The following is a 15619-nucleotide window of genomic DNA, read 5'->3' as shown; positions in this document are numbered from 1 at the left end:
GAGAATCAGGCTGAGGGTCCCATTTGACTGTAATCCTCTTTATCCATCAAAGAAATTTGAAAAATAAGTAGTCGATGCCACGTACCCCGCAGCCCCCGAGCCTTAAATCCAAATCCCACAAATATGGAGATAAGGATCTAAAAACCGTGGCATGCAGGCTAAAAATGGTGACTTGAAAAATTACCAAAATGATGATACACTTGATGGAAACTAGATCATCAACCCGAAATACCCCTTTTTTGGGCTAACTAGCCCTGAAAAAATAATTAATCAAATATTTAATCCAAACAGTCCACCAAATGACCTCTCATATTCGGAATATTCCCAAAAAACAACCCTTAAACTTCGGAACAGTAACTTTCTCGACCCCGCTGGTTATTTAACCCCGCGACAATAGTAGGGAAAAAATTATGCTTTCAATCCGCATTTTTCCAAGAACCGCCAAACTCCCCAAACAGAGCCAAACGCCGCCGCCACCTCTCCGCAGAAATCCTCCCCTTCCAATCTTCCCGCCCCTCTCCCCGCAGCCCCCGAGCATCTCGTGGCCAGCGAATTGGAGATGGCGCCCAAGAAAGCAGAGATCGAGGGGAAGAAGAAGGAGGCGCAGCCTTCGACCGCGGAGTGGACACACAGTAAGTGATCCCTCAACCATCTTAAGAACCTAGTATTCGAGGGGTTGCTGCAAGAAAAGAACCTTATCAACTGGCGCCCCTCTTACCGTGAACCTTTTCCCATGGGAAATGTTGACGAAATCGCCACATTTCTCCATTTTGCCGAACGGGGGTTGGCCCTCCCCTCTTGTTCCTTCTTCCGGGGCCTTCTGTATTACTACGGGCTTGAGCTTCATCATCTCAACCCCAATTCTATTTGCCACATTTCAATTTTCATCTATTACTGCGAGGCTTTTCTTGGAATCGAACCCCACTGGGATCTTTTCCGCTTCCTCTTCCGCCTCAAACCACAGCCCACCTCCAAGAATCTTTCCGTTGTGGGGGGCGCCGGCATCTAACTGCGTCAGCAGGCCGGTGACAAATATCTCACATACAAATTCCCCTCCAACCTTTCTGGATGGAAGAACCATTGGTTTTACATCAAGAACCATGCTCCCCATCTCCCGATGAAGTCGAACAGACCACCTGTAGTGAGGGGAGAGTGGAATCTCGAACCCTCCGGCGGGGAGATGGATCAGGTCAAGGAGATGCTGGACGTCATAGAGGCACAGAAGAAGAAAGGAGTGACCGGCGCCTCCGTCATGTTCGTATTTTACAAACGCCACGTCCAACCCATCCAACAGCGCCATCACCTGGGATTCGAGTACACAGGCCCCGCTGATCCTTCTCAAATGTGCGCAGAGGATTTGCCAGATGTAGCCACGCTCCAGCGAGTTCAGCGGGTGCTGCTGGACGTGGACGCCGTGCCGTACATGCCCACATTGTTTTCCGCATGAAATCCACCCAAACCAGTGAGTATTCGACTTCTTTTTTGCTGAAGATAACCTCTGTTACTCCATTACTTAATTGAAGAACTCTCTGCAGGGGCACACAGAGCTGTACCGCAGCTACCCGCCGCGATCCGACATTCCCCGACCAGACCACCTCCTCCCCACTGCCGCCGCCGCTGAAGCCAAGAAGGCTCGCCTTGCTGCAGCTCAACGCAGCAGCGAGTCCACCGAGGGCGTGAGCTCGCAGGCGGGGGAAGGAGTTGAAGGAGAAGCACGCCGGGACAACTCCTTCGAGCAAAGCGTGGAGTTGACCAGCGCTTTGCCGATGGTGCCGCAAGGCCATCGACTGGGGCGCAAACGCAAGGCGCAGGAACTCAAAACCACCGGGTAAGAGCCTACTGGTTTGTTGTAATGCGGTACCTTAATGCTGAGTTGTACTTATGACATCCTCCTGTAGTCCTTCCGCGTCCTCCGCCCGGGCCGAGCCCGAAGAAGAAAGGACGAGCCCCGCGGCCGCCGCCGCCGTTACCATCGCCGTGGCGGGGACCGCGCCACAAGCTGGTGAAACCCCGCCGCCAGCAACGGGGACGCCGCGTCGGGCCGTGCAGATGAAGAAAGCCATTAAGAAGAAATATGTACTGTAAGTCTGCCTCTGGTTGCGCAGCAAATGATTTGATCTTTCGACCTATGTATTGACTGACTTCGACTTCATTAGTGCTGCAAGTGCCGCGGACCTCCAGCTGACGCCAGCTTCGGCTACCCCCGCCCCCGGGTCCCCAACCCGGGAGGAATCATCAAGTGCTGGGCCAGTCACCGCTGCGTCAGCCCCCAAGGCCTCGGCCCCAGAAGGATCAGCGCCCGCGGAGCCAACCCCCGGGACAGACGCGACGCTGCCCAACCTGCCGCCGCCTGAGCTCCGACAAGTTGAGATCGGGGCCTGTGGCGAGAAACAAGTCGAGACCCTTAGCGCCACTCCCACGGATGGCGCAGGTGAGCATCTGACCGCCCCGGCTGGCTACCGGGAACTGCATGCTGTATGCTGAGAACATATGTGATTGCAGGTGCGCAGCAGCTGACTACTGAAGAGGTCGCGGGAGCCTCCAGGGGACCCACTGAGTTGTCGCTGGCCGGGTCTGGTGGCCAAGATGCCGTCGCCACCGACCCGGCAGATGACCTGCTGTTGATGGACGACAATGTAGAAAACCTCAAGAAGGCGCATGACTTTACCATGGTAAGACCTGAGAGCCTTTCTGCTAGTGGCTATATCGAGTTGCTAATCTGGGTTTCCCCTTTTTATGCAGAGTGTGATCGCCCACTCCCGGAAGCAGGCAGAGGAATTGAAGACCCTTGACGGCGACCGCAAGGAACTCGCTGCCCTGAGGAAGCGCCTTGACGACGAGAAGACGGAAAACGTACATCTTGAGAAGGTCAATGCCGAGCTCCAACGACAACTTGAGGAGCAGAAGAAGGAGCTCGAGGCACATAAGGAGCAGCTCAGGGAGCAAAAGAAGGCGCACCAAGGTAAACCATTGCTTCCCTCGGGTACTTGCACTGTATGACTCAACCTGGGTTCTGAAAAGCTATCCACCACAGAGCTTAGGAGAATCTGAATTAGTAAAGAAGAGCTACTTACTGACGTGAAGAACCTGCTATATCGCCGTACAGATGACGTCGAGAGGCTGCAGAAGGTGATCGGCGACACTGAACAACAGTTCGTCGACAGCCTTCAGCGAATCAAGACGATGGGCGAAGAACTTGAAGGCCTCAGGGGGGCCGCTCGGGAGCTGGTGGACGTGGTGGATCCACCAGAAGAAGGCGAAGCAAACCCCCGGCCCCTGCTAGAGCGTCTCCGCGAGGCCCCCAAGAAAGTGATGAAGATCCTTTCCGAGGCACCTGTCACGTGCATCAACAATGCCCTCGCAATCGTGAAGTCCTTCCTGCCGAGCGCGAAGCTGGAGATATTTGCTCAAGGCATGGCGGTAGACTGCATCGAGGAGCAATTCGACAGATACCTCCTAGAGGCTCAGCCTGTATCAGAACACATAGTTCAAAGTGTAATGCAGGATTAGGATAATGAAAACAAGTATTCACTTCCTTGTACATATATGTTTTCATTTGATGTCTTTACTTGTGTATGTGCCTAGGCTGAATTGGTATTCAGGCTTACAAGGCGTAAGTAGTAGACACTACCCTGGGTGCAACGACCCTAAAGGTAGCCATAGCTCCATGTAGGAGCTTGTCTAACAAGTTGACCACGACCCGAACTTGTGGGTCTAAAACTGTTAGGAAAGAACGCGAGCATCGTCGCGCAATTGCCAGGCTTTAAGACAAAACTACCCCGAGTGCATCGACTCTGGACGTAGTCGGGGTTGCTCCTCATAGGAGCGCGCTCCGCAAGTTATATAGGACCCGGACGGACGGATCGAACTTGCTGGGAGTGAATGCGGGCGTCGCCGCTGGTATGCCATGCTTTTGGCCCGGACAAGACTACTCTGGGTGCAACCACGCAGGATGTAGTCGAAGCAGCTCCGTGCACGAGCTCATCCAACAAACTGGGAATAAACCAGTCGAACGGGTCGATTATGGTTGGAAAAATGCGACTGCTATCACGTGCGACCATCCAAGGTGCGGCGGAAATCGATATGTAGAGGAGTTAGACGGAGCCGAGGGTTCCATCACAGAATGAAGTCGAGAGGATATGAATGTGGCCATAGCCCCCGTAATATTCATGACAAGAAGTCAATTTATATAAGTGTTTGCACGTGACTGCGGCTATCGTGCGCGTAAGAGGGAATGTACAACCCGAATCTTGTGGCTCATAGCCTCCAAATTGATTCGAGGAAACAAAATCTTCCAAGCCCCCGGGGATTCAGCCATCATCGGGCCTCGTTTTATGGGTAAAACTTGCGCAGGTTCTGAATGTTCCAGGAGTTCGGGACATCCTGACCCTCAGGATATTGTAGCCGATAAGACCCAGGCCTTGTAACTTGCTTGACGACGAACGGGACCTCCCACCTTGAGTTGAGCTTGTGTAGGCCAGATTCGTCCTGAATGCGACGCAAGACCAAATCACCAACGCTGAATGACCGCTCCCTGACGTTGCGATCATGATATCGCCGGATCCCCTGCAGGTACCGAGCTGACTGAACAAGAGCGGTGCAGTGAGCTTCCTCTACGGAATCGAGCTCTAACTGCCTCGCCTCATCCGCCTCGCCTTCATTATACAGTTCGACCCTTGGAGACTTCCACATGAAATCGGCTGGTAAAATAGCTTCAGATCCATATACGAGGAAGAAAGGTGTTTGTCTTGTGGCTTTGGACGGCTGAGTCCGAAGCCCCCAGACGACATGTGGCAGCTCATGCACCCATTTGCCTCCCTTCTTGCTGTTTTCATCATAAAGTCTCTTCTTGAGGCCTTCGATTATCAAGCCGTTCGCCCTTTCGACTTGTCCATTGGCCCTTGGGTGTGCGACCGAGACATATTTAACTTTGATGCAAGCATTCTCGCAGAACTCCCAGAACTGGTTTGCCATTAAGTTTGATCCCAGGTCCGTGATTATGGTGTTGGGGAAGCCGAAACGATGCAAAATATCTGAGATGAAGTCGACGACCCGATCTGGCGTGAGCTTGGCTATCGGCTTGTACTCAATCCACTTAGTAAACTTGTCGATAGCCACCAGAACGTGGGTAAAGCCGCCTGGCGCCGTCGTGAAGGGCCCGATCATGTCGAGGCTCCAACAAGCAAAAGGCCAGGATGGCGGTATAGTGATGAGGCTATGGGCTGGAACATGAGTCTGTTTGCCAAAGAATTGACAATTTTGGCACCTGCGCACATGATCTTCCGCGTCGGTGACTGCAGTGGGCCACCAGAAACCGGCCCTGTATGCTTTCCCCACCAGCGTTCTTGAAGCCGCATGGTTTCCGCAGATGCCCTCGTGGATCTCCCGCAGTATGTCGTAACCATCTTCCTTTGTGACGCACGTCATGAGAACTCCTGACCGAGCGCCATGCCGATAAAGCTTGCCGTCGACCAAGACGAAACCCTTGCTCCTTCGCAGGACGCGCACCGCCTCCGCGCTCTTGGCATCAATTCCCGCTGGTAGTCTTTAATCTCGAATGAAGTCGATAAAAGCCTCTCGCCAGTCCTCCCCTAGCACCATAACCTCTCGATCGGGTTGTTGGGGACCCACGTCGATGGTTACCTGCGGAGAAGACTTGATGGATAGCTTCTTGAGCTCCTGGACAAAGACTCCCGGCGGGACCTGAGCATGTGTGGACCCCAGTTTGGACAGGACATCCACGCCAACATTGTGCTCCCGCAATACATGGTGAACCTCCAAGCCGGAGAAGTTGTTTTCCAATTTGCGCACTTCCTGTACATAAGCATCCATCGTCTCCTTGTTGCAGTCCCATTCCTTGTTGACCTGTTGAACAACAAGAAGGGAATCGCCATATACCAGTAGTCGCTTGATCCCTAGTGATATTGCCAAATGAAGCCCGTGAAGCAAGGCTTCATACTCGGCTTCATTATTGGATACCGCCCACAGGATCTGAAGGACATATTTCAATTGTTTGCCTCGTGGAGAAATAAGCAGAACATCAGCACCGCCGCCGTGGAGCTTGAGGACCCATCAAAGTACATGGTCCAGTGCTCTGGCTTATCTACTAGAGTAGGGACTTGATTCTCCCTCCATTTAGCCATGAAGTCGACTAGAGCCTGTGACTTGATTGCAGTGCGTGGCTTGAAGTCGATGGACAAAGCCCCCAGTTCCACTGCCCACTTAGATATGCGCCCCGTGGCATCTTGATTATGAAGAATATCCCCCAACGGGAAATCCGTGATCACAGTAATCTTGTATCGTTGAAGTAATATCGTAGCTTTCTTGATGTGATTAAGATTGCATATAAAACCTTTTGAACAGCTGAATACCGTACGTTGGATTCGGAGAGGACCTCGCTGACGAAGTAGACAAGCCTCTGCACTCCAAACGCATGGCCTTCCTCGCTTCGCTCAACTACAATGGCACTGCTGACAACATGAGTTGTTGCCGCAATGTAAAGTAGTAGATCCTCCCCTGGCAACGGTGCAGTAAGGGTCGAAGGTGACTGAAGATGATGTTTCAGATCCTGCAAGGCCCGTTCGGCCTCCTCCGTCCATTGGAACTTATCTTGGCGTTTCAGGAGCTTGAAGAAAGGTAGTCTTCTCTCCCGAGTCGGGAGATGAACCTGTTCAGAGCCGCCATACAACCTGTTAACTTGTGCACATCCTTGATTGTGGCCGGAGCCTCCATATCAGTGATGGCCGTGATCTTTAAAGGGTTGGCTTCGATGCCCCGATTGCTGACGATGAACCCGAGCAATTTCCCTGAAGGTACTCCAAAAACGCACTTGGTGGGATTGAGTTTCCACCGGAATCTGCGTAGACTGCTAAATGTTTCCTCCAAATCTGCTATCAAGTCGTTGGACACCCTGGTCTTGATGACGACGTCGTCCACATAAGCCTCAACATTCCGGTGCAGCTGATCCGCGAAACACATCTGGATCGCACGCTGATAGGTTGCTCCTGCGTTCTTCAACCCGAAGGACATTGTTTTGTAGGCGTAAGTCCCGTACGGGGTGATGAATGCAGTCTTAATTTGGTCCTCCTCCTTAAGCGCAATCTGATGATAACCTGAATAACAATCAAGAAAACAGAGAAGAACACAACCAGCCGTCGAATCGACAACTTGGTCAATGCCGGCAGCCCAAAATGTCCTTTGGGCAGTGCTTGTTGAGATCAGTGTAGTCGACACACATTCTCCATTCATTATTCTTTTCTTTACAAGAACGGAATTCGCTACCCACTCTGGATGGATTACTTCTTTAATGAATCCAGCCGCGAGACGTTTAGCAATCTCCTGTTTAATGGTCTCACGCTTATCGTGGGCAAACCTTCGCAGGCGTTGCTTTTTAGGCGTAGCCTTCGGGTGTACATTCAAAGTATGCTCGATCAACTCGCTAGGCACCCCTGGCATATCCGCTGGTTTCCACGCGAATATCTCTCGGTTAGCCCGTAAGAAGCTGACAAGTGCGAGTTCCTATTTGTCACCTAATCCCGCACCGATGACAGCGGTCTTAGATGAATCTCCCTCCTGAAGCTGGATCGTCTTGAGGCCACGTCATCAGTCGACTGGATGCTTGACTTGCTGGCCTTCTTGGAAGGAATCTCCAGTCCGGATTGGGAAAGCTGCTGCGCGGCCGCGAGTAATTCTCCCGAAGCATCTGGCACGCGAGTAGTTGAAGCATACTGGATTGCCTCCTGATTGCAATCATATGAATTTTCAAGTCGCCATGGAGGTGAGTACTCCACTGAGTCCTGTCATCTTAAGAAGTAGATAGACGTAATGCGGCACTGCCATGAACTTGGCGAGTGCCGGACGACCCAATATGGCATGGTAAGAAGATTCGAAGTTAGCCACTTCGAATTTGATGAATTCGGTACGATAGTTCTCCCGCGTGCCGAAGGTAACTGGGAGGACCACCGTACCAAGCGGGTGTGCCGCGTTACCTGGGACGATGCCGTAAAAGGGGGACTTGCTGGGAACCAGCATGTTCTTGAAATCCAGGCCCATTTTCTTCAGAGTGCTGACGAAAATGAGATTGAGCCCGCTCCCGCCATCGATGAGGACCTTGTTGAGCTTAACCTCCGCCACCACAGGATCCAGGACCAAGGAGAATTTACCGGGCTCAGAAAGCTCGTCCACTGGTGTCGCGAGAGAATGAGATGGGACCTCCGACCAACGGAGTGGTCGTGGTACCGCCGGCTCAATAGACAAAATCTCCCGGAGGAGCAACTTCTGGTCCGCCTGGAACCAAATTCCTCATCTCCACCGAAGATGACGTTGACGACCTCGAGGCGTCTTGAAACTTTCGGTTGCGCGCTTGATCCTCGTCATCCTCAGGTTCTTTGTCCATAGGCTTCTTGTTTTCTTGCCACCACCGGAGTTGCTGAACGTCCTCCGAAGGTGGTAACAGTCAATGGCGGCATGATTGGCACCTGGGTGCCAAGGGCACTTTTTCTGCAGGAGCTTCTCAAACTCCTCCTGCGTCGTCGACTTCTTGCCCGCGAAGGACGATCGATAGCCGCGATGACATCATCTGGCTTTCGTTTCCGGGGCGGATCCGAAAGTCCCGCTGGCATTGTTGCGTTGTCGTTTGGCGCCGCAGATATGTGATAGTTCATATACTTGAAATGCTAGACATATATTTGTTAGTGTGAAATATGTGTTTGTTTGTGTAAAGCTTGTGTGTGTTTGCGTGAAGCTTTTGAAAATTTAAAGTGCAAGTAAAAAGGGTATTTTGCAATTACAGAAAAACCTAGGGTTGTTTTTGCAAAATGTATTTGGATTAGGGTAATTTCAAAATAAGTGAAATGTGATTTTGGTAAACATGTTTTTCTTATGTTACCCCTTGTAAAAATATATGTTTATTTGAAAGTTGCATTTGAAATGTGTGTGTTGAAGTGTGTAAAAATTTTGGGTAAAATGGTGAAAATAAGGGTGTTTGTGTAATTTTATAAAAGTACAAGTCCTTTTATGCAAGTTTCTGATTTACAAAAGTAACTTTCAAAATTACTCAGGACTAAAGTGTAAAAGTGCAAGTCATCATGACATGTCTATCCACTCATTATGACGAGTCTATCCCGTCATTATGACGTGTCATAAATTCTTGCAATTAGGTCCTGAATATTTTAAAATTACACTCTTAGGACAAAAGAAATTCAAATCCAACTTTTGTTCAAAACTTCACGCGTAAAAATATAAATTTTGAGTTTTTGGACTTAAGCCATAAAGCAATGTTGTAGAGTTTGAAAAACTCTCCAACTTTCATTTTGGGCATTTCCTCATTAGGGTTTTGGATTGATGTGAAATTTTGCTTTATAGAAAGGTCCCTGTGATTTTCTAAAATTACGCATAAGTCCTTGGGGAAATCCACCCCTCCTTCTTCTCCTCTGTTCTTCTCTCTCTGTTTTATTCCTGCCCCTGGCGCTTATCTTCTTCCCACCGGCGGCATCCCCTTTCTCAGACCCCATCCTTATCTCCACCGGTTCCCTCCCTCTATCTCCCCTCCACGGGCACTGGCGCAGGGCACGGAGGCGGCGGCCGCAGGCGCGCCTGGGCGCAGCGCACGCGGGCTCGAGGGCGGCAGCAGCTCGTGGCGGGCGGAGGCTGAGCGCGCGCGGGGACGGCTCGGCCGGTGAGCCGCGGCGGCGGCCAGATGCAGGCCCGGGCGGGAGCGGGCCAGGCGCGTGCAGCAGAAGGGCGCGCGCGCAGGGGCCCGTGCAGCGGGAGCCGGAGGCGAGCCCGAGCGGCGGCCACAGCGGTGCGGGCGCGCAGGTGGTGGCTCGGCCCAGGAGCGAGCAGGCGAGCAGCGGGTCAGCAGCGTGGAGCGAGACGCGCAGGCAGCGCGGGCATACGAGCCCAAGAGCACGCGGGCACTGGTGGCTGGCACTGGTGCGAGGTGTGCGGTGAGCGGATCGTGGCAGGTGGCGCGGACTGGTGTGCAGAGCACGCGGCAGTAGGCGTGCGTGACGAGGAGGAGTGCGTGAGCAAGTGCTGTGTGCGGTGACTTGACGGGAGTGCAGACACAGGGAGCCGGCGAGGGTGCGGCAGTAGCGCGAACGAGCGCGTGCAGGGAGTGGGCGCGGCGTGGCCGGTACCAGAACAGGGGCAGTACGAGCGGAGGCAAACGGCCCGGAGGCGAACGGCCCGAAGCAAGTAGCAGGCGGCCGCAAATGCGGGTATGGACGTGGCTCGCGCGGGAGGCGTGGCGCAGACGCGTGAGTGGTACGCGGGCCAGACGGCGCTGAAACGAAGCTCGCGGCGTGGCGGCGCGCGAGCAGAAGAGGATCGGTGTGGCAGCGCTGGAGCAAGCTCGAGGCTCGCGGTACTGGCGCGCGCGTGCGAGTGGAGTTGCGGCTGCGGCATGCGAGCGGTGTAAGCAAGTTGCGACACGACCCAGAACGCGCGCGGTTCGGGCGGGCGCGGATGAAGGTGAGGCGTGGCGGGTCAGGACCGACCCGCACGGAGGGCAGCGAGGCCGCACACGGTGATAATTTGGCAAGGACGGCCACGGAGGGACCTGCGACGTGGCAAGGCCGAGGCGAGTGCAGGCCCGGCAACAGGAGGAAGAAGAATAACCATGCAGGGCGACGACGTGTAGAGCGATGATGCGTGGAGGTGGCGACCGGATGCGATGAACTCAGAGGAGCCACGCACGGCGAGCTCCCTCGGTCCTCGCGGAGGCGGAGAGGCGTTTATGGCGCGGCGAGTCAGAAAGGAGGAGTTACGGAGTGAAGGCAGTAATCGGGCGTGACGAGCTCGGAGGAGATGCGGTGCAACCAGGCACAGCGAGCTCCCTTCATCTATACGGAAGTCGAGGCGGGAGCAACGCGACGCGAGTTTGACGTGCAACGCATGACCGGCGAACTTCTTCGTCAACCACGGAATCTCGTCATCGTCGAGCTTTTCTCATCGCCGATCCTGTTCGCCACGGGAATTCACTTTTTACTGTTCTTCTTCCACATCCAAAACTACCCCAAGGTTTGCCCTAATTCACTGAATCTTCCTAATGCCGGCGACTACTTTGCCAGAATATCGTTGTTATCTTCCTGTTATCTGTTTTCCCGGACCAGGGACTCGATTGCTATGTTTTAGAAAGTTCTAGGGTGTTCTTTGTAAAATTTCCAAAGCTTTCTGTATTTCAAATTGATGAGCTTCTACACTTCATAGATTTTCATAGGAAGTTCATAAAAATGTAAGGTAAGTTTTGTTTGAAACCTTAAGTCAAACTCTACAAGTTCTATGTTATGATCTTGAGTTGAAGTCTTTGATGTGTGGTCTAGGTCAAATGTTAGGGAATGAATGTTTTATTGTGCTTTATATGGTATGCTTGTGTTATAACTGAAAAGTAAGCCATAGAATATAGATCTTAAATAGAAATATGTGATGTTTCGTTAAACCTTTCATATGAGTGCTCATATCCCTGCCATTAAGACATTGTCCCCATCTCGATTGCTGTTTCTTTAGATTCCTTGTCGTATAAGAATCCCCGTTAGTTCTTGTGCGTCTGCTGCTTAGCCAAAACATCTCGGCAGCTGTGCTTCAGTGTCAGGCTATCAGTTCAGCCGCTAAGCATTCGTTTTCCTTGAGTTTAGGATATTCTGTGTAACAGCTGTCAGTCGATACTTCTACCATCGGCTGGTTAGCTGATACGATTGTTACCTTTCTAAGTATCGGCTACTGCCGATACAGTTCTTTTGTTCTATCCTACATCGACTGCATATAGTCGATATATCAAAGGTGTATACATAATCTTAGGGTTCTTGCCATCGACCTATCCAAGCCGATTTTAGTTGCTCTCCATATCAGTTATGGCCGATCAATCCTTAGTTTTCTCGTCCTTATCCACATACTTCTATCAGTCGATTTATCGACTGAGAGATCGGCTATATATCTATCGGTCATATACCCTTAACCACATTCCGTTCGGCTATACGTCACTCAATTGTTGTGCTGACGTAATCGAGTCGATATAACCACACTTAGTTACCTAGAATAACACTTAAGCACATCTCAGTTAATACAACTGCTTTAGGAATCATCCTTCTACCAAAGTAATCGATGCTTTCATCGATCATCTAGGAACCTGGTGCACCTTTTCATCGGCTAAACCTCTGTTGTTTCCAATCGGCTCTGTTGTAATCTTCAACGAGTAGCCGAATCTAATTAGTTGTCCACCTAAAGCTCTGTTTAGGTTTAGCCCAGATCTTTTTGATTGTTATGTGAATAGTGTGTTATATAAGTGCTAGATTGCAGCTTTGCTGTGAAATAAAATAGTTTTGTGTGCACGCTTGAATGTAATATTGCATTACATGTAGATACGACTACTTCGGCAACGGTACCTACGAGATCTCCCCGGAGTCTACGGAGGATGTTTCTGAAGACCAAGTGAACATCACCAAGGAATTAACTGAAGCCCCGAACCAAAGTTCGGAAGATATTGACATTTCTGACTTCAACCCCACCAGTAAAGGCAAGCCCCGGACATATCCCACTACTTTATTACACTACAATCTATGTCTATTTATCTATACTTATGCATTAAGTCTAGGAGTTGTAATGAAACCCTAGATGCATGAATACTAGGGATCCAATGTAATGCTCCTGAGTCCTTATCGGATAGGTGCTCCGCTAATAGGACCGGTAGAAGTCGGGTGATTTCCTGTCACTCGCGCGATATAGGAGTTGCATGTTTACTATTCTGCAACCACTATAAGGATGACGGACAGGGTCATGTGCTGTGTCATGACCTGGAAGTTTACCCTGTCTGTTTCGTTAAAAGTTGATAAGGTCGATATGTGTGGTAGTGGTGGCTAAGCGTTTGAACAGTACTAGCCACATGCCGCGAAATATGGTAAAGCGGTAAGCCTAGTAACCAATCGGCCCGGTAAGTGGACATACTCCCACCACTCGATCTTTATGTTATGTTCACACGCACCGACCTGTTGGAGTACGTTCTGCATGGCAGACAGGAATACGGGTTTTGTAGTCGCGCTACAGACGTATGTCCTGCACGAGTGATGTGCGTACGGTCCTACAAGTCGCTTGTGGTGGCCTGTCCACGAGTCGGAATGAAAGGCAAACGGTTGCTTCGGAACGCCCTGTTGGTATTCCAAGCGTGTGTGTTAGGTTTACCTTGCAAGGTTGAATCTCGATTCAGGAATCGTCCGCCTCTCACGATGCATGAGACTGCTTATCCCTTCTGCCACATTGAGTAAAAAGTATAATTGTTGATGAGATAATCTGGGTGAAGGATAATATCTATCATGCTTGTTTAGTATAGATGCTAACCTAGAATGGCTAATCAAGCTAGAATCTGAAAGCTAAAACTTGAAAATAGTTTATACTCTCTGTTGCTTTTCAGCTGAAAATAAATCCAGAGCTTTTACAATGCCTTCATAAGTCTAGTTATGGGCTAAAGTATACCCAATCCCGGGTAAGCCTTGCTGAGTATTAGTATACTCAGCCTTGCTAGTTTTGTGTTTTTCAGGTAAAGCCCTTGAAGACCCTACTCTTTCCCTTGTCATGGCCCTGTGCTCTTCCAGAAGATTGGTCCGAGGAATGGGATCCGTCCCCGGCCAATACTGATGATCTCGAGTGATGTCGTGTCAGGGCTTAGCATGACATCCGTCTTGACGACATGTTGTAATCGTCGCGTATGTTTTCCGCTGCTAAAAATCTAGCTTAAACAGTTTATATTGTTTTCTCTAAGTTTGAAACTTTGTACTACTTTTATAAACTCTTGTAATGTAATTCCCTATTATGTAAATTGTGATGGTGATTGTATCTCTGGACTCACCTTCGTGTGAGGTAACCTTATTTGATCCTGTGTATCACCCGACAGGCCAAGGGATTATACCGTTTGAAGCATGTTGGAGCCCTCGGGAGTGGACTCGCGTACTTGAGCCGGTATAATTCAGGTTGGTTCTGCCACACCAGCGCCCCCTGCAACGGATGGATTCTTGGAGGTGGGCTGTGGTTTGACTCGGAAAAGAAAGCGGAAAAGATCCCAGTGGGGTTCGATTCTGAGAAAAGCTTCGCAAAAATGAATAAAGATGGAAATGTGGCAAATGGAGTTCAGGTTGAGACGATGGAGCTCAAGCCCGTAATAGTAAAGGAGGCCACGGAAAAAAGAACAAGAGGGGAGGGTCAGACCCCGTTCGGCAAAATGGTAAAATGTGACGATTTCGTCAACCTTTTCCATGGGAAAGGTTCGCGGAATGAGGGGCGCCAATTGACAAGATTCTTGTCTTGGAGCAATCCCTCGGAAACTAGCTTATTCAGATTGTTGAGGGAGCACTTACTGTGGGTCCATTCCCCGGTCGGCGGCTGTGCCTCTTTCTTCTTCCCCTCTTTCTCCGATTTCTTGGGCGCCATCTTCGGATCCGCTCGCCACGAGTTGCTCGGGGGCTGCGGGGAGAGGGACGGGGAGATCTGGGGGATTGGGGTTTCTTCGGGAGGATGAAGGCGGCGCGCGACTATATTTGGGGATTTTTTGGCAGTTTTTGGCGGATTGCAGATTGGAAGCACAGTGTTTGCTTGGCGTTACCGCGGGGTTAAATAACCAGCAGTTGGGGAAAAGTTTTAATGTTTTGACGTTGAAAAGTGGTTTCCGAAAATATTCGGAAGATGAGGGGTCATTTGGTGGATTCTTTAGATAATATATTTGATTAATCATTTTTTCAGGGTTAATTGTCCTGAAAAGAGGGGTTTTTCGAATTTCAGATTTAACTTCCATCATTTGTACCATCATCCTGGTAATTTACCGTGTGGATATTTTTGCACTGCATGCCACGACTTTTGGATCCTTATATCCAAATTTGCGGGATTTGGATTTAAGGCTCGGGGGCTGCGGGATACGTGGCATCGACTACTTATTTTTTTCAAATCTATTTGAAAAAGTAAGTAAGGAGGATTCAAGACTAATACGACACTCAGCCTGATTCTCCGATTCAACCTAAGGCTCGGGGGCTACTCCATATGGAGTGTGATTTTTCAATCGCACACCGTATTAAAAATATAATTCGGGGCATGAGCACCTCATAGTTTCGATGCAGCCAGTAAGTACTCGAAGAAGAACTTCAAGATGGATCTTCAGGAGAAGCCGAAGTCTACTTCAAAAGTACTCGATAAGCCTGCAGTACTCAGCTACGAAGAGCTCGGAGGCTTGTCAGACCCGGGGCCACGGGACTGTGTACATAGCGTAGTTTAAAGAGGTTTAAGAGATTAAGTCCGTCTTATCTCTTATTTATCTCGTTTATCTCTTATTTATCCCGTTTAAGTAGGAGATAAAGCTAACCGATACAGAAGGAATCTGCTCGAGATATGTTCTGGTACGATTTCTTAGCTGGTGTTGGTTAGTATCCTTGTAACCCTGGCCTCTCAGATATATAAGGGAGGACAGGGACCCTCTCAAAACAAGATCTCCAGATCATTCTACACCAAAGGTAATACAAACCACCACACAGGACGTAGGGTATTACACACCTCGCGGTCCGAATCTGTCTAAGTTTTGTGTTCCTTGCACCTTCGAGTTCCTGATCTCGGCGTCTCTTCACCTAAAACTTACCACCTTGGG

Source organism: Panicum hallii, chromosome 7 (genome assembly GCF_002211085.1).
Source record: "Panicum hallii strain FIL2 chromosome 7, PHallii_v3.1, whole genome shotgun sequence".
NCBI lineage: Eukaryota > Viridiplantae > Streptophyta > Magnoliopsida > Poales > Poaceae > Panicum > Panicum hallii.
The sequence above is the reverse complement of the archived record's forward strand: the minus strand, read 5'-3'. Positions refer to the sequence as shown.